Raw genomic sequence first — 17,666 nt, 5'->3', positions numbered from 1 at the left:
TCTCTCTCTCTCTCTCTCTCTCTCTCTCTCTCTCTCTCTCTCTCACTGTTTTTCAAAAATAAATAAATAAATATTAAAAAAATTAAAGCCTCAGTCTTACCATCTGTAAAGCGGGTATGTTAACAGTACCCATGTCATGAGAACGTGGTAAAGACTAACAGAGAGAATGTATTTAGACTGAACTATTTGAAATTACCACTCAGTGGATCAAGACAGGCCAGACAGTGGCGATTTCAAATAGTTCAACTTAATACGTAAAGTACTTAGCATAAGTTCTGTCACCTAGTAAACGCCTAGTAAAAATTAGCCTTTTTTTTGTATCATCATCACGTCTCGGAAGGAGCTAGCAGGGTGGCATAACATATTCATTTTCAAATGAAGGAAAATGTTCAAAGTCAAGCTAACATCAGGTTCCTGGATTCCTTCTCTTCTGTGACTAAATACAAGCCTGTGGAGAGAGACATACATTCATGCATTACGAAATGTGTGATGCTGAGGCAACCATTGCCCCTCTCGAGGTCACAGCTTCTTTTTCTCTTTTCTCATTTGGAAAATTATGTTTCTTGCCCTGTCTTAAAATACTGTGGACTTATGACATCATACAGAAAGTAATCCTTCTACCTACTCAGAAAAACATTCCATAATTTTGCAAATTAAGTATGTTTTTTTTTCTAACTTTAAAATATCCATTTTATAATTTTAAATATCCATGTCTAAATATCCATCCTGATTGAGCCTGTTATTTTGACACCGATTTCGCTCTGGTGTCTAGTGTTGAAATGTGTGAGTGTTTTCAAGGGAGCCGGGAAGCGCCTCAGCCTGCCGGAGCAGTGGCCCAGAAAGAAGCATAATGTTGGCAGGTGGTGGGTCGCTGGCAGGCATGCTTTCAGACACCACCCTGTGCCTGCCAAATTCGTTGCAAAGTGGTCCCTGATGCCTGGCATTCATTAACAGAGGACAATGAGATTAGGGCCCCCAGTGTGCTGATAAATGTTGAACTAGCCTACAGTGGTAGTGGCAGTGGAGAGCATCAGGCAGCTCTAATCCATAGTGTTTGCTGATTTCTCTGGTGTAAATACTCCCATCATGGCCAATTTCAAACTACTGGTGTGATGTCTACTGGCTCACAAAATTCCTCCAGATTTAGCAGTCAGCCCTCATGGCCCACAGCAAGCCAACTCCAACATACCAATGACAGCTTTGAATACAAATAGTCTCCGGAGAGGGAGTCACCAACCAAGCCACATGCTTAGTTTGCACATGACTGAAATTAGATTATTTCCAGGGGCAAAAGAGAAATGGAGGGAGGGCCTTGGGTAGTTCAAGTGAGCATGGCATGGAAGGGACAGCACAGACGGACACAAGCATCACTGATTGGTGAGGCCAGTATAGCTAGGTAGAGCTGGATTCAACTTCTGGCTTTATTACTTTCTGGATGTGGGGTCTCAGGAAAGGTCTTTGAACCTTTTTAAGCCTCTGTTTGCTATTTGTAAAGTGAGGGCCCCAATGCCTCCAGGCGATGTTGAGTATTTCATAAGGAAGGCATGTCATAAGCTCGGTACTAATGATCTTCTGAAGGACCCTCAGGAGAACTGGAAAGGTTTCCTGGTTTTAATGTCTCTGCACCTTAGGGATCAAGCGTGTTCTTTTCACCATAGTGTGGGAGCCATTACCTGTATGTGGGACAGTCAAGACCACCATTCTACTCAGGGTCTGGTTATGGGTCTCCACTTCACATGGGCTCTCCCCATTAGCCTGCAGTCGAATCTAGCAGCAGAAACATCTCTTGGAGCATGCATCCTTCTTGAATTAAAGATGACAGGTCAGGAGATGGTCCCTCTTTCCTTGCTTTTCCTTGCACAGCAATCAAAAACACAGCGTCTGGTGTCAGACACATCTGGGTCAAAGACCAGCTCCTCACTTAAAAGCTATGTAGCTTTGTGTAAGTTGCTTAAGGCTGTGTGACTCTACATTTTTTGTAATGATTAAACATTCCTGGGGCACTTGGGTGGCTCAGTCAGTGAAGCATCTGACTTCGGCTCAGATCATGATCTCGCGGTTTGTGAGTTCGAGCCCCGCGTCAGGCTCTGCGCTGACAGCTCAGAGCCCGGGGCCTGCTTCAGATTCTGCGTCTCTCCATCTCTGGGCCCCTCCCCTGCTCATGCTCTGCGTCTCTCTGTCTCTCAATAATAAAGAAACATTAAAAAAATTTTTTTTTGTAAAAATGATTAAACATTCCTTCTTGATCCTGCTTCCTTTTAATGAGAGGGAGGTTACCATTATTCTAATAATAATAGGAACTAATACTGCTGTCTACTTCTCCCCATTTTCTATGGTCACTTTCCTCGGGAAAGCCACCAGCAGCTCTCACCTGGGACTGCTACCACCTCCTAATGGTCTCCCTGCACCCACTCTGCCCCAGTCGCCCCCCAACCTATTCCCTACACAGCAGCCAGCGTGACACATGGTGACTGTGATTGCTTCCTGACGATCCGGACATGTCCCTGCAGAGGTTCTCCCCTTAGATCTAGAGAGGACACCAGAGTCTGTCACATGCCGTCTTCCCTCTCAGTTCGTGTCCCTTTTTCTCCCATCTCTCTGGGATCCAGCTACATAAGATTTGCTGTGACTTTAAGTCCCTCATTTTGAATGTCGCTTGCCCCGGGAAGCCTTCCTTGATTTCTCCAGACTAGGCCATCTACTCCTGTTATGCTCTGCCTTAGCAATGCCTACCCTCTCTTTGGAGCACATCCCAGACTCGTAATTACCCACTTGTTAACGTGATTGCTGTGCTAATGTCACTCCCCCAGCCCACCCTCCATTAGATTATAAGCTTTATGAGAGCCAGCACCCAATTTGGTAAAGATGGCAGCGTCAGTGTTTATAACAGCGCCTAGCACATACTACTCACTCATGCATTATTTGTGGAAGGAAGAAAAGGAGGGAAAGAGCAAGGACATGAGGGATAGACATACCTTTGGAGAGGTTAGAGTTTCACAAATGAACTCCTGATAGAACAAGGCTCAATTCCAAGAGTAGAGAACAAAGCAATTTATATAGGACTTCAAAAGGAAGAGTTCTGGCTGTAAGAGTCAGCAAATAAGACTCCCCGGAGTTAGAAATTCATGTCCCAGCCTTAAAAGAGGAAGAGGAGGATTCAGGAGGTTGGAATTTTAAGAGGTGGGTCAGAGAGGCACATGCAAGAACCAGCAGGTGGGCCAGCCCTCCACCCAGACCCCACTACTCTGTTCTCTTTTTTCTTCCTTCTTTCCTTCTTTCCTTCCTTCTTTCCTTCCTTCTTTCCTTCCTTCTTTCCTTTCTTTCATGAACTTTTAAAATGATCTTACAATAAATGATAAATCAGATCTTACTCTCTACTTTTAAGCCTTCCATGGCTGCTTAGAGTATTTAAGGAAATTCTCAGCTATGGCCTACAAGACTCTTCATCCGGGGGTCCTTATCTGCATTTCCTATTTCATTTCACACCACATTTCCGTTACTCACCAGGCTTCTACCACATCTGCCTTCTTCCTGAACCTTGAGCACTCCAAGCTCATGCTCACTCTAGGGACTTTGGACAGGCCAGGACTAGGGGGAGGCAACTGAGGGATACACTTAGGGGGTGCTTGCTCTCAGAGCCTGCAAATGCAGGGTCTTTGCATTAGCTGTTCCCACTGCCAGGAACACCTCAGGTGTTTGCAGGACTGATTCTTTATTGTTTCCATCTCTTTAAATATTTTCCCAGGATCCTGTTTCTTTCCTTTTCTTCTTCTTTCTTTTCATTTCTTTAGCACACAGATACTTCAATATATCAGTATCTGCATGTACCTATTGGGTTTACTGATGTGCTTCCCTGTTTGTTTTCTATCTGTGCAGCCCCTGGGATGAGAGCAGGAGGACCTTGCTCATCACTGCATCACCAATACCTAGAACAGTGCAGGGTGCATAGTACGTGGTCGATAAATACCCAATAAATGAACAAAGATCACAAAACTCAAATTGAATTCCAAAGAGCATCTGGGAGCTAAAAATGTGGGCCTTGTCTAGCTAGGCAAAGAGAAGTAAGGATCTGAGGCAAAGTATTTTGCAATTCAGGCCACTCAAGGCCAAAAACATGCGGTTTCAATGTCTACCTTAATAGATTTTCTTTGTGAACTGATTTTTGCCTTTATGATGTGATGTTGATGTTTTATGGAGAAAGCTAGTGGATGGAGAGTTTCTATTTTGGAGGCAAATACTCCCACATTAAAATTAAATTTGATTCCGACTGCTCAGGGGCTGGTGCATCCATCAACCAGCATTTCAGTAAAAATAGGCCACGGAGCAACACTATAAATGTAAGGGCTCGGTTTTTGACTCAGTCTGGGAGAAAGGTTTAATTGTAAAACACAAGAGCTCGGTTTCTTGAACTACGAGGTCTATGTAAAACAAGACATCTTCATAACAAACTCAGAAATGGGCCCCACAGAAAACTGTTTTAAAGCTCTTCTCAAGTTTTCATAGGTCAAATAGGTAAATCCTTATCTCTCCATTTTCTTACCCAACTAGTAATAAGTTATTCCACTTCATAAGTTATTAGGCCTACTGAAGAAAATAAATCTTCCAGGACCCAATTTTCATCCAGAGGTCCGTCTGGGTTTGACTTCATGACACTATGGGGCTTCACTTAAAGTGATCCAGGGACGGAAACAGAAGCTCTGAAATGGCTTTCCATGTATCTAAAATTCCCTTTTTAGATCCGATGTCTGCTCAGTTCCTTGAAATTTCAGTAAATTTGTCAGGATTTTAATTAAATAAGAACCTGATCGAAAGTCTCGTTTGTCATATAATTCCCATTAATGTTAAGGTATTCATAAGCAAGCTCTTTGCTACATATTCCTATTTTAATATTTACAAAGTCATAGAAATTACACTTACTTGTTATAAAAATTGAAATATAGGACTTTCCCCCCCCCAACTACATATATTTGTGCTAAAGTTTTATTATTATCATCATCATCATCATTATTTTACCATAACAGAAATTCTAATTAAAAAAAATAGTAACAATAAGTAGAAAATATACACACAAATAGTAGTCTCAAGGCAGTGGCAGTATGGAGAATCAAATCACAGAGCACATCTTTCCACTAATACTGTGGTGCTAGATATAGTTGTTTGATAATCAAAGAAACAACATTAGAGAAGCCACTCTCAGCAGCATCCCATTATTTTAAACCTAACACTGTATCAAGGAAATGTTTCTTTTTTGGTATGTAAAGTTTCATTCATTTGTTCAGCAAGCATGTCTTGACATCTACTATGTGCCATGCTTCAGGCTACATGCCAAGAATATGGTGATAAATAACAGAGGAAAGGTGTCTGCCCTCACAAGCTTAGCTAGTAGAGAAGGCAGACAACCACAAGTACATAAATATATGGGGCAGATACAGACGGTGGTAGGTTCTGTGGAAAGACTAAGCAGGAGCTGGCGCTGAGTTGGGAAGAAGGGTAGCCAGAGAAGGAATTTATAGCCAGGCTAGGGCCTGGAGGATGAGAAAGATCTAGTGACCTGAAGAAATGAAGAAAAGCATTTCAGGCACAGGGCACGGCCAGTGTGAAGCTTGTGAAGTAGGAAAAGGCTTGGCCTGTGTACAGAACAGAGAAGTGAACATACTGAGTTCAAGAGAGGGGTTCTTGCTGACATCCTATAACCTCCCTCTTCTGGGGATACTTTGTCTGGAATCCTCCTCCTGCATGTCTTGGTGGAAAGGTGCTCAGGGCCAACCTGGAGCTCAGCCAGCCATTAGCAAGCAGCAAAGACGAAAAACCAATTAGAATCAGGTTGAACCCACTTTGATTAATCACAAGAGACAGAGCAGCAAATGTTCATATACTCACACTATTTTAAAAAATTAATGAAATAGTTATGCAGAAGTATTCTCTGTAACTCTTTTGTCTACAGGCATCAATTTACAGTCTCTGTGAGAATGACCTGTGCTCTTACGTACACATAAATTTCATGTAGTTCTAATCATAATGCATGATAATTTTATATTCTACTTTTTTCATTTGTTCTTTTATAGATACATTTCTACTTATCTACATGGTCCCAAAGTAATCATTTTTTCATACATATGATTTTTTTCATGATTGAACTAGTTCACTTCAGAGAGATACTTATCTGTTCTACATACTTGAAAAAAATGATAACTTGTCATCAATTCTTTGTCATCTATTCTTTGACATTCAGGTTGTTTCTGGGTATGAACATGTTTCAGTCAGAACACTGAAAAATGCTAATATACCTAACATAAACCTGTCTCCTTTTAAAAATCATGTCCTTAGGATAGAATACTACATTTGTCATAAAATAAGATTATTTTATGGCCTCTATCATTTGCTGCTACATCATCTTACAGAGATTGAAGCAATGCATGCAGCCACCAGAAGTGACCAGAACCATTAGGGAAGACTGTGTTTCTAAGAAGGAACTTAGGAAAACCAAAGAATCCCATTGTTGTGGTGATTTTTCAAGTGCACTATTTTTATAGACTTTGAATGTTACGGTGAGAAAGGGGGAAGATACATAATTTTTTATACTATACATGGATCAAATGATTTGATATAAAGTCAGTCATATATATGTACATGAACCCACCATACATGTAGTAGGATTTAACAAGTGCCAAAAAGCTTCCTACTTTGCAAAAGATCCCCATTTTGTTGATGAGAAAGGAGAGGCTTAGAGTAGCTAAGTGTCTTTTCCTAGGCCACACATCTGGGACAAACATTAAAAGTTAGATTAAATGTATTTTCAGATCTAAGCTTGTTTGGGTTCGAGGAGTCTTAGCAGCCATGGTGGCTGAGAAGAGAGAGTTGGGCCAAGGGTTCATTGGTGAGTTTCAATGAACAACACTGTATAATAGAGGTCTGGAGCAGGGCCCCCCAAGTTTACCTGAATGACAGCACAACAATATCATTGACAACAATAACTAGCATCACTGCAAGAAGACTGAACACATTCCTATGAATTTTCTCATGTAACCCTCACAGTTCTCTGCAGAAGCTAAAAGTAATATTCTGTTTTAGAGAGGAAGCAATTGAGACATGGAGAAGTTCAGAAATTTGCCCAGGGTCACAGTAGTGGTAGTACATGTTAAAAACAGCATCTTTCCTTGGGCTTTGGTAATTCCCTATACGTTGATCCCACTAACATATGCTTTTCTTTTTTTTTTTTTTAATTTTTTTTTAATGTTTATTTATTTTTGAGACATAGAGAGACAGAGCATGAACGGGGGAGGGGCAGAGAGAGAGGGAGACACAGAATCGGAAGCAGGCTCCAGGCTCTGAACCATCAGCCCAGAGCCCAACGCGGGGCTCGAACTCACGGACCGCGAGATCGTGACCCGGGCTGAAGTCGGACGCTTAACCGACTGAGCCACCCAGGCGCCCCTAACATATGCTTTTCTGATATCATTTTGGTTTCCCTAGTAGTATCTCCAAGAATTCTCTGCAAAACTGATACAAGCATCTTGGCCAGTCTGTTTCTCACTGCAAGGTTGCGAATTCGCCAGTCACTTGTGATTTTGCAGAGTGTGTTCCTGTCCACCGGACTCTGTGAGCTGACAAAAATGAGTTCCTGACCTTATAAACCTGAGGCTCTGCTCCTGGGGTGACCTTTGCCAAGGAAAGATGCTGTATGAACCTCAGCTCTGTTTAGTTTACTGGACTAGCCATTCATAAGTACCCCTCATTGGGCACTTTCTGAGAATAACATCCTGGGAATGTTATACCCAGAGTGATAATACAGGAAAAAGACCACCAAACAGGGCTATAAGCCAGGACCAAGGGCCCAAAAAGTGAGATCGAGGGCACTAATACCAAATGTAGCCACTTTCGCAGTCCATGCTATGGCCAATTTCATGTATAGTGACCCAATTAAGTGTTTCCCAAAGTGGGGTACCACTAGGTGCACTCTAGATGGTACATGGACAGATCTGGTTCTGACATTTTTTAATTTAATACTTATATATGTATGTTTATTATAATTTACTTCAGAAAAAAAGTATTTTTAAACATATGGTAGTGATTTAAAACTTCCCTTTAGAGTAAATTTGTTGAGGTGAAAAATCAATCCATTTAAATAATAACATTAAGTCCATGGTACCAGTTGGTGGAACTACACAATGGTGGAGAGCGCGCGGGTGGGTTGCAAATGGAAGATTGGAAACACAGAATCCATGGAATAGCAACATGAATCACCATTCATGATTCTTTGCTTTAAAATAGCAGACACTTAGTCTGTTCAGAGAGTGAAATGTAATAATCCCCCTGGACATTTAGAGGCACAGGTGCATCCACAAAGACCAGAGCACTTGGAAAGGTGAACATAGAAGAGACAGGCAAAAGAGATCCTCTCAGACCCCCTGCTCTACCTAGAAAGCTGTGAGTCAGGGGCAAGTGAGCCTGCAATCACAAGCTGTCTGACCTCCAAATTTCTCTGAACTCCAGAGAAAGTTATTCTAATTCTTTATAAATCTCAATGACATTAGGTTAGTGCTGTTCACTTTGCTCTCATCTGTGTTGCAAATTAATATTAATGCACAAAACAGAACTGCTGGTGGAATGAACTCTTGCCCCCTTGCCTGTGTGCCTGTTGGACTTCAGGTCTCTTTATTAGTAGCCACTTTTTCAGGTCATCTTCTGCAAAATATAGACTAACTTTTAAAAAAAATTCATGAATAGATAATACATTCACATACATTTTTTAAAAAAAACAGTTACAAAATGTTATGAAATGGCCATCTCCCACCTTTATCCTAAGCCACAGCGCTTCAGTGCCTGAAAGCAACCAATATAATCAATTTCCTATCAGTTCTTCCAATGATACTTTATGCATACATATGTAAACACAAATCAGTATTCTTCTTGTCCTCCTTTTTATGCAACAGTAGCATACTCTATGTGACATACTTCTTAGCTTTTCTTTTGGTTGGTTAGCAATACTTCTTGAAGATCAAACCATACCTATATGCAAAGAGCTTCTTCATTCTTTTTTGTGGATGCATAATATTTCACTGAATGGATAAAAAGTTACCTTAATGATGGACATTCAGTCTGTTTCCAATTTTTTTTTTTTGTCATTGCAAATGACAAGGAATGAATAACCTCATCTTTATGTCACTTTCAGTATGTCTGTAACAGGTGATTTTGCCCATCTTTGGCAATGCCTGGAAATTTTTTCATTTTCATAACTAAGGAGGGGAGTGCTACTGACATTTTTGGGTAGAGTCCAGCATGCTGCTAAGCCTTCTACAAGGCACAGGACAAACTCACAACAAAGGATTATCCAGCCTATGTTGTTAATAGTGCCAAGGTTGGGAAACCTTGGTCTATAGATAACATTTCCAGAAGTAGAATTGCTATGTCAAAGGATATTTGCATCTGTTATCTCATTGAACATGACCAAATTATTCTCCGTAGAGGTTGTGCCAATGAACATTCTCCAGGGCCACATGTGAGATGCTTGCTTTATCAAAACCTCACCAACACCATTACCATACGTTTTGATCTTTGCAAGTCTGACAGGTTTAAGAAATGGTATCTCGGTATCAATTATTTGCATTTCTGTTTTCATAGTAAGTTTGAGCCTTTTTTCCTATATTTAAGAACAATTTATATTCCTTTTCCCATTTCTTCATAATGTTGTTAATATTTTCCTTAATAATTTGTAGGAGCTCTTTATTAGCTCAGCCCTTTGTGCAGACTGGTTTTGACCTATCTTTTCATTGTCAAGAGATTTGCATCCACCTGCCAATCATTCTGGAAATCTTATTCAAATCAATCCTATCAAGAGTTTTGTCATAGGGTTCACACACAACACTTTCTGCTGCACACTTAGTCTAACCTGCTGTTCCTTCAATCAACCAATTAACAAATATTCGTTGATCATCACCTCTGTGCTAGGGTTATTTTCTGAAACGTAGTGAGGTTGTTATTAATTTATATGCTTTGGCTACTGACTCTCCAATGTTTGAAAGGCATATAAAAAAATATAGTTTCAAATTCATTAGAAATCTCAAATGGCCTATTCTGGAAAGAAGGAGGGTTTTGAAAAAGCATTCACAGAACAGAGACAAAATGTGCAGAGAACCTTGAAGATTTACTTCAGCACCCACTTCTTGCTCTTGGTTTCTATATAAGTCCTTTTCTCTGCTCACTTTTGAAAACAAATTTAAACAAAAATGCTTTTGAAAGACTAGGACCATTATATATTTATCTAACATAAACGAGACCTAGAAATTATTCCTGAAGTATTGCTTTACTTCTAAAATAAATATACCCACATAAAAGCATATGGAATCTATGAAGAAAATGGTTATCACCCAAGAAGAAGATGAGAGGGGCGCCTGGGTGGCTTAGTCAGTTGGGCGGCCGACTTCGGCTCAGGTCATGATCTCGCGGTCCGTGAGTTCGAGCCCTGCGTCGGGCTCTGTGCTGGCAGCTCAGAGCCTGGAGCCTGTTTCAGATTCTGTGTCTCCCTCTCTCTGACCCTCCCCCGTTCATGCTTTGTCTCTCTCTGTCTCAAAAATAAACAAACGTTAAAAAAAAATTAAAAAAAAAAAAAGAAGAAGATAAGAGGACCCGTCGTGAACTTGAACCTCCATGGGTAAAGAAGAAAGAAGAGCAGGTGACAGGGGCTGCCTGGCTGCCACTGACTGCTAATGGGGTCAGGAGGCTACAAGGGCAAAAAGCTGCATCATTTTGCACACCCAGCATTCGATGTGTACCCCTCAGCCCTCTCCCACAGAAATCTGCAAAGTTGTAGTACAGGGTGGTGTTTTTAAATTTCTGACTGCTTTAAAATATTATTTTCACTTTTCTGCTTAGTAAATTTACATGCTCCCTGCAACAACTTCAAATATTACCGAAACATCACACTTACCCTGTCAAAGTCGGCTACAGTGCCACCCACGAGGGAGAGCCAGTGTTAGCAGGGTTCCTTCTTGTATTATTTGAGTTTTGCATTTACTATTATGCATTTTATTATTTCTCTTTCCAAAAATGCAGTGAGGCTCCATCTTTTGCTCTGCACCTGCTTTTTTCAGTTAATGTATACATTTTTGTTCCTCCATGTAGACCTCTTTGTTAACGGCTACAGAATGGATGAACCATAACTAATTTAACCATTTGTCTATGGATGAATATTTAAGGTTCTCTAGGTTTTTTTTATTGAAATAAATAAGGCCGTTATGAATTCCTTCTCCCTACACCTTGATATATTTTGAACAAATGTTCCTATTGGATAAATCCTATAAGGAAAACACATTTGTTTATATTTCAATTAACTGTTTTTAAATATTATAAATACAAGTTCATGGTACAAAAGTGAAAGAGTATAGAAAGATATGAGGTTGAAAGAAAGCTCTCTTCCTACTGCCAAACACCAGAACTGTTCCCACAAGTATTTGCTCTTAACAGTCTCTTGTGAGAAAGTCCACTCATACTTTTAAGAAAGATCCCAAATTTCCCTCTGGAAATTGTACAAGAGTATAGTCCATTTTCTTTCTTTCTTTCTCTTTCTTTCTTTCTTTCTTTCTTTCTTTCTTTCTTCTCTCTTCTTGCTTTTTCTTCCCTTTTAGGGTAAAAGCCTCACTTTTGTTTTTCTCTTGGAGAGTCAGGGTGATATACTACGAACAAGATGGACGACTTTAAAGGTAGCTAGAGTGTTTTCCCCACAGCACAACCAGCCTCATTAAAAACCACACTGTGAAAAGCTGAGGTGAGGAAAGCCAGTTGACTCTGGTTTAGCTATGACTAAAAGGTGTTACAGAAAAGAGGAAAGGAAAGAAGGCTGGTGTGGGATGGATCAGAGTTTCCTAACTTTAAGTCAGCCCAGGAGCCTCAAAATATGCTCCCTTAATTTCAGATTCTCCCAGAATTGCAAAGATTCATGGAGGTAGGTCCAGATGAAGACAGGTTGGGATGGGGGTGGGGAGGGGAGCGGAGCCAGCAACAGCGAATCACAAATTGCACTAGTGTTTTAGAAGAAACTGGTGTTTTCCATTGAGATACTAATGATCACATCTTTATTGGGTATTAGGCAACGTGCTGGGTACCTTTCCACAGCTCAGGTCACAGTAACCCTGAGAGGCAGCTGTCAACAATCTCATTACACCTTAAGAACTAAAAGAACTAAGCCCAAAGAACTAAGCCAAGTTTGCCCTATGTTACTTGTCACCGCAGAGATTTCAAACCGTGGCGTTTGTGAGTTCTGAATCTCTGCTCTTCTCCCCTGCAGAGACAAGGTACCCTTTGTCATAAAAGACAGAAAGCTGAGCTGGGAAACTGGGAGCAAATTCAGGGGTTACCTTGAGCATGTGTTGCAGAGAGGATGAAACTAAAACTCAGGAAGACCCCTCAAGTCAAGTTTAGAACTGGCATTCTGCTGTGGGGGAGGCACAGGGGAATAACCCTCAAATCAGTGACTTAAGTTTCATCTCACATGACACAATTTTAATTTCAATGATGTCATTGCGCCATTTCACATTTGTACAATATACTACACTCTGGAAGAGGCATTGAGCAAAATATTTGAAATGCCTTGTTCAAATCATCACCAGTAAGACTTTCTAATCATAAAGAAACTCTGATAAAGGCAGTATGTGGCTACTTTTACAGTGTGATCCGGGAAAGTCTTAGATGTCTCACTCCCCCCTTTGAAAAATATTCTCTCCCCTAATGCCCAAAATTCAATTATCAAAGCTCCTTCCTGGCCTCAGTTTCTAATATCTGTCCTAATCCAAACTCCTCTGAAACAAGCCAACCTTTAATCTATCAGTGAGTTAAACCTTTGGAGAATGACCATTTGAGGAAGGTTTTGACAGGCGAGTTTGAAGAAAAGCAGAAAGCAAAAGCCCTGGAAGAGGAAATGCAACACGGTCGGGAGACCAGGAAACAGGCCCCTTTTCATTTTGCAAGTAATTTGATTTTACAGATAATTTGCAAAGTAAATGACTCCAAAATGTCAAAATCACCAGTGTCGTCAGTTAAAAATTAATGTTGCCCTTCCAAAATGGTGGCTCCTGGTTCCATATTTGCCCAAAAGAAAATCACTCCCAAAATGTAGACACAAGAGAACAAGGTCTTATTTTGGGGGGAAGCAAAGGAAAGGAAAGCGGGTAACTTAACTTGAGTGATTGGTTTGTTATGTGAATGAAGTTTATTTTGCTAGTAGGTTTATATGGCTTTTTTATAAGTCCTCTAAGTTAGCTCAATGATTCAGGGACGATTATTATTCTCACTTTAAAAACAACAAGGCAATTGAGAAGTTGAGATACTTGCCTCAGATTGCACAGCTGGTCAGGCAGATGCAGGTCTACCGGACCTGAAAGTTCCAGTCGTCGCCCATTCTGCCTCTCCAAAGCAGAAAGCTGAAGTTCTGCTGTTTTTCAGATACCTTTCTTAGGTATCAGACACATCGCATCTCACAGTCGTACCTGCTGGACTAGCCAAACAGCCAAGGAGCCACTGTTATAGGAGTGAAGTGGAGGGAATTATTCTGAGGAAGCAGAGAATGTGTTCTCCCTCTCAAATCCAGCATAAGCATTGCACAACCAAATAGGGCACAGACAAATGTCTGCTGGGTCACAGCTTGGTGCATCGATCGTGCAATTGATTGTTCCCTGTGGGGAGTTTGGAGAATGAAAATCTCCTGTGGGAAGTTGGGGGAAGAGCAAGAGCCATGAAACACATTAGTTAAGCACTCAGGCTCTGGGGTCCTAGGCTTGGGCTTGTATCCTGCCCTCCTGCTTAGTAAGAGACTTGGCCTCTCTGAACCTCAATTTCCTCACATGCAAGGTGGGGCAATGATACTTTGCAGGATCATGGGATTAAATTGGCTCTGGCCCGTTGAGTGCCCGAGGTATAAGAAGTGCTCAAAAATGTTAATTGACCTTTCTTTTGGTTTTGTTCCCTGCCTCTCTCTTTGAAACTCACAATCTAAAATTCTATTTTATACAATATATTAACATAAAAAGAAAGGGGATATAAAAGCTGCTGGCACAAGCTTGCCTTTGTGCAAATATGTGGGCACCAGCATCTTGTTGGATTCTGTTTGACACACGTCAGGTGTCCAGGGAGAAGCTTTGGAATATGAGGACACTGTAGCTTTGAACATGGCTGAGAAAAAAGACCAAGCCAAGTGAGGTCCTGCGACTTTCACCCCAAGTGATATAGATGGAATGACAAGAATGAGGGCAGGTTTTACTTGGTGTCTTTCTTTTCCTGATGGCTCTTATGTGGTTTCCTTGGAAGGGTTACCCTGGAATTTTTTCAGAAATAGCACAGTTGTTTGGGATGATTACAGGCAATCACCATTTCTCAGAGATGAAACTGTGTTTAGCTCATGGACCAGCTACTCCCCAGGACCCAGCTGGGGGGGATGCACAGCCGGTCTCTTGTTTTTCACATATCCGATCTTGAGAGATTTGAGGACAACTGACCTCAGGGCAGCCATTTAGGATGAAGAGTGAGTTTTGATGGTGAAATGTGAAATCCATTCCTACTGAAGAATAAACCTAACCTGACGGTCAGCTTACCTGACAGGCTGTTAAAACACAATGCGTCTTAAAATCCTTGTTTAAAGTCAATGAATATTAAGAGATCAAAGGATATAATGTAAGGTTAGAGGAGAACACTTTCTTGGGTATCTTGAAGCTGCACTGTCCGATAATGGGGCCAGAGCTGTGTGTGGCCACTGAGCACTTGAAATGTGGCGAGTCCAAATTGAGATGTCTTGTATAATACACGATTTCAAGGACTTAGCAAAAAAGTAATGTAGCTCATTAATTTTTTTTATGTTGATTACACATCGAACGAATATTTTAGATATAATGAGGCAAAAAAAATATGTTCTTAAAATTAATTTCATGGTTTCTTTTTTTGCTTTCTTTTAATGTGCTACTAGAAAACTTTAAGTTACACGTATGGTTCACATTCTGCTATTATTAGGCAACACTGCTTTAGTACTCGCACACAGAACTTTTATCCCTACTCACAACTCTGGTTAATACTTACCTCCACTTTATACCCCGGTTATGATGATCCCAGGCTAGCAACAACCCTTACATATCCAAAACTTTGCTACCCTGGGACTTTTGCTCTTGTTGTGAACTTTACAAAGGGTACTTACCACCACCCTCCCCACCAGACTTCATGTCTGGATCCTTTTTCAACTGTTTGATCTTTTCTCAAATGTCCTCTCTCCAGACAGGCCTCCCCTGTCCACAAGTTGGTCACCTCAACCTGTTCCATTCTCTTTATAGCACTTGTTTCATTGCCTGCCTTCTCAACAAGACTGGGAGCTCCTTTACATAGTCTACCAAGTTCATCTATTTCCTGCTCTCAGAACAGCACCTAGTTTGTAGCTGGCTCCCCCGTAAATATTTCCTGAGTAGATAAATGCATTAGCCTTATACCTGACTGAGATTGTTTAAATTGTGTTTCAAAGTGGTGCCCTTTGTTCGTATCATTCTGACTGAGCATCTGTTGTAGGCTTGTCGCTATGCCTTAAAGATTCGGTGATAGATGTCCTGGTTTCTCTCAGGGAGCACAGGACTTAGTGGGTTCCAAGGACAAACATGTCTGCAAACAGAGTTGTCATATTACTGCCATGAGCTTTTTGTTGCATTTTATTATATATACTACTAAGGAAACAATGCAATAAAGGTCAAAAAACAAGATAACCTCAAAACTGAGCCTCCCTGTTTACCCATAGCAACAGAAGGTTGTTGAAAAGGTAACTCCCTTGTGCTCTTCTGTTTTTGAAAAACAGATTAACCATCGCCAACAACTATGATTATGGGCAGGACCAAGGCATGTATTTCTGGCTGTGGAAGACTCTAAATGAGAAGATATTTTGAGCCCAAAGGACACATGTTTTCAGAGGTTTTTAAGGGAAAACTGAACTTTTAATACATCCTTAGGTTACAAAAGCAAGCTGTAGACCACTATGTGAATCAGATGCTTGTTTTTGTTTGTATATATCCTATAAATGTGTGTGGGAAAGACAAATGCATTCCAAATGGTTAAACTTGGGTACCTCAAGGTTGTGGAGAAGAGTGGAATAATATGAGACTATAAATACTTTCTTAACATACTTCCATACTATTTTACACAGATAAGTTTTATACTTGAAGAATTAAGTATTTTTTAGAAAGAAAATTTAAAAAGAAGCACCACAAAGCCTCCTTGTATTTGATAAAGGATACTTTTCACCTCTTGACTTTTTTTTTAATCTCACTTCTGTGCCTTAGCTGCTAAAGCAAAGGCCAGCAAACAGGCTGGGTATCAAAAATTAGGAAGTACAGACTGAGCTCTCTTCTGGAGAATTTTACGATGTCATGACTCTCTTACCATAGTTACGATTTCCTTAACCTCTTTAGTTGGGAGAGTACCCTTTATCGAGGGCACCTATTATAAGCCAAACAATTTGTTTACATACACCCATTTTATTCCCCAAATAATCTTTACAAGGTAGGCATTACTATCCTCACTTAGTAGATGTAAAAATTGAAGTACAGGAAGGTGAGATGTGTTGTCCAAGGTCACATTGCTAGTTAGAGGCTGAGCCAACTTTGCAGAGAAGGACTACAAAAACAACTAGAAAACAAGTAACAAGATGGCAATAAGTACATACCTATCAATAATAACTTAAATATAAATGGTCTAAATGCTCCAATCAAGACATAGGGGGACAGAATGGATAAAAAAATAAAACTCATCTGTACGCTGCCTACAACACTCACTTCAAAACCAAAGACACATAAAGACTGAAGGTGAAGGAATGAAAAAAGATATTCTATGCAAATGGACATGCACATACACAAAATTCCGGGGTAGCAATACTTACATTAGTCAAAATAAGACTTTAAAACAAAAATGGTAACAAGAGACAAAGCAGGACATTACACAATGATAAAGGAACCAACAATGAGTGAATATAACAACTGTAAATATCTATGTATTCAACATTGGAGCACCTAAATACATAAAGCAGTTGTTAATAGACATAAAGAGAGAAATTGACAGTAATACAATAATAGTTGGGGACCTTAGCATCCGACTTACATCAATGGATAGATCATCCAGACAGAAAATAAAGAAGAAAACAGAACTTAACTTTGAACCTAGCCCTTTCCAACTTTTGCCCAATTCACCATCATTTTTTACCTTTTTCTAAAAGATAAGGTATAACAAAGTATTTTGCAACAGTTCCATATCTGAATTAAATTCTATTCTCAATGGAAGCCTAATTCCAGGCACTTGAGAAAAGCTTCTGCTCCACAAAAACTTTTCCCTAACTAGCCTTCCTTGGAGCCTGATAGTTCACAATAGAATCTCTCCCATTGGGTAACATCCCCTGGAAACCACTTTCCAAGTACAAGGACCCTTATAATTGAGTAACATGTTTATAGCATCATTATAAGTCATGACTGTCGCATGACCATAATGTAAATTAATTACCAAGGAAAGAAATCTAGCAAACTTCCAAGGAAATGAGACATGGGACCAGATGATGGGGCTGTGAAGAAGAGGTAGTTATAGAGCAGAGTCAGAAATGTCCTACAGAAATGTCATTGTGGGATTGTGAATAAATAAAAGGGACCTGGAGAATCCATACA

At 40.3% G+C, this 17,666-nt stretch overlaps 1 protein-coding gene across 1 annotated transcript in view; it reads left to right on the top strand.

Moving 5' to 3' along the window:
* The window catches only part of ITK (IL2 inducible T cell kinase), a 58,071-nt gene that overhangs the window by 1,841 nt on the left and 38,564 nt on the right, over nt 1–17,666 (top strand). The gene's annotated exons all lie outside the window — the stretch shown is intronic.

This window comes from Panthera uncia (assembly GCF_023721935.1).
Source record: "Panthera uncia isolate 11264 chromosome A1 unlocalized genomic scaffold, Puncia_PCG_1.0 HiC_scaffold_17, whole genome shotgun sequence".
Taxonomy (NCBI): Eukaryota; Metazoa; Chordata; class Mammalia; order Carnivora; family Felidae; genus Panthera; species Panthera uncia.
This window is presented reverse-complemented; position numbering and strand designations above follow the sequence as displayed.